The following is a 2,579-nucleotide window of genomic DNA, read 5'->3' on the forward strand; positions in this document are numbered from 1 at the left end:
CAAATTCTAGTGCTGCCACACACACATACACTGCCAGAGGCTGCAACTTCCCCAGACTGTCCAACGTGACACTGTAGAGCCGCTGGGCTCCTGGGGTTGGCTGCTCTCAAACACTCATGAAGAATTAATGATTGTAAATGCAAGTTAACACGTGTGCCCGAGTGCATGAAGGCAGAACACAAAATGATGCAGAATCAGCCAGTTAGTGTTGTTTCTATGCAATTTATGATGTGAACTCGTCAAACAACATAATAAACATTTCAGAGATTAGCATGTCACTTTAACAGCATATAGCATAAGCATGAGATAAAGCGTTAAAGTGTGTAGTTCAAAAGTGTTAAACTCTTTGAAGTTTGGAGTCCGGTTAAAACCAGCACAAAGTGCAGGCTTTTGTTATTTGTTATTAATATTCTTGACGTAGTTTGGAGCACAATTATTATTTTTATACATGTGTATTATTTGTTTCATTGTTTAGTAAACTGGTGTAAATGTTGGGTAGGAAATATCAAGTGAAAAATGTGTTTGATTGCAAGTTTATTTTGTTTTCTGGAAAAAAAATTATAATATAATTAAGTAACATTATATTGAAAATCCCCATATATGATTCCCTATATGCTTATACATGGTCAAGCAAGAGGCATAGTGTTAAATAGCTCTACATAGTTTTATTATCACTTTGACCTTCACGTCATTCTGTTGATCTTGAAGGAGAGATCAAAGGTCAAATGTGACAAGACATTTAAAATCCTTATGTCAACAACACACACCATTAGTGTATTAGCGTAAGTATCATCGATTATTAAGTTATAAGGCTTTTGGTGGATGTTGGGCAAATTGACATGCAAACACTACCAAAAACATAACCTCCTTGGTGGAGGTATAAATGACGCCTTCAAATGTATTCCTTTAATTTACTTTATTACAAGTATGCACATGTTCCCTTTTAATGAACCATTAGTTTGCAAACAGATGATCAACAGCGACGTCTTTGTACCATTAAGTCTTTTTTTCTAAGTTGAGTTTGCATTCATGCACATGCAATTATTAATTAGACTGATTGGATTTGCATAAGCACAATTTAAAATACTTTCAAATTCCATGACTGTCTCACTTTGTAACCCTCACAGCAGAAGGAGCACCGCATGGAAAAATCAGAGCAATTGTTGAGCATTTTTATACATAGTAAACCATCCAGTTGGCCAGATTGAATCTTAGGTGGGTCAGTTTATGTTTGACACCCCTGGTGTTGGTGTTTAATGAGTAAGTATAAGAACTATGATTATAACTTTTACCCTTGGAGTCCACACACAGGTTGAATATGCAATAACCTGCACACAGGAAACACTTAAATACTGCTGCAAGCCCTGAGAAATGCAGTAGACAAATAATGCACTGTGTGAAAGACATGGACTGTAGCTGAACTTAGTTCGTTGCAGTGGTGAGTGCACTCATTTGCATGAGGGTCAACCTTTCCCTGCATAAAGGAAACACTTTGTGATAATACTTAATGTTACCGACTGCCCGTGTTTCAACAATAACTTTTACTTGCTAATATTTCACAAGTACCTCGGCTGCTTACCTGAAACAAAAACGTAACCTTTTGACAGTCAAAGTTAAAGAAAGTTAAACATTTTCACTGCGTATCGCTAGATAGAGTTTGAAATCGCACACCCAACCACAGAATCTCAGAGGTTTAAGTGTCTGCATTCTAAGAGTTTCTGCAATTTCTGACATTTTTCAGCTCAGATGATTGGTAATCTAATAAGGTTGCGGGGACAGCTATAGCGATTGTGTGAAGCCACATGTTCAAGTGTTATTTGTCATGCTGCTGATGATTAAGTGGAGATTTATTTAGCTAGGTGTGAACCTGAAATCTCTTAATATTTATAAATGCTGAAAGATGTCAAACAGTTGGTTTGTCCACTGTAAATGTAAAAAAAATGTGAGACTGGAAGAAGGGATCACTCAGTCAAAGCCGAACTGAAACCAGCAAACTATGCGAGGGCCAAACCAAAGCAGCACTTTGTGACTTTAGTCGTAAATGCCCGAATCAACTAGACGTACAAAAAAACAGCACTAAGTTTTGACTCATTTCTCTTTGCCCTGTAATTGTGTTCTGTGTTGCCTACAGTGGTATGGCATGAGTGTGTTACACAGTCCCATGACTGCAAAAAACAGGCCATTGTGCTGCCATTGGACCTAGTTTGAGTAAATAAAGTGGACACAACATTTGTCATAGGCTGTACATTTCACTGTTTTGTAATGCCTGAAACTTTAAGACACGATTCAGTTTTGTCTGATTCCCCTTTGCTTTATGTTAAATTGCAGTTTTAACATCATCTTAAGATCACCACACCTTTCCTTTTAACAGCTTGCGACTTTTTAACCCTTAAGTTTAGTTGACACTTAGTTTAATGAAATGGCATTGATTAAAACTCGTAAAATGGTAATTGAGCTGCAATATATTTTTTCCGCACATAGTTTTGACACGCAGGGAGGGGCTTTATTCTGAAAGTGGAGTGATAGAACGAGGAGGGGCCAAACGAAGAGAGGATTTAAGGCTATAAAAGACTGTTTCT

Source organism: Maylandia zebra, linkage group LG15, assembly GCF_041146795.1.
Source record: "Maylandia zebra isolate NMK-2024a linkage group LG15, Mzebra_GT3a, whole genome shotgun sequence".
In the NCBI taxonomy this organism is placed as follows: domain Eukaryota; kingdom Metazoa; phylum Chordata; class Actinopteri; order Cichliformes; family Cichlidae; genus Maylandia; species Maylandia zebra.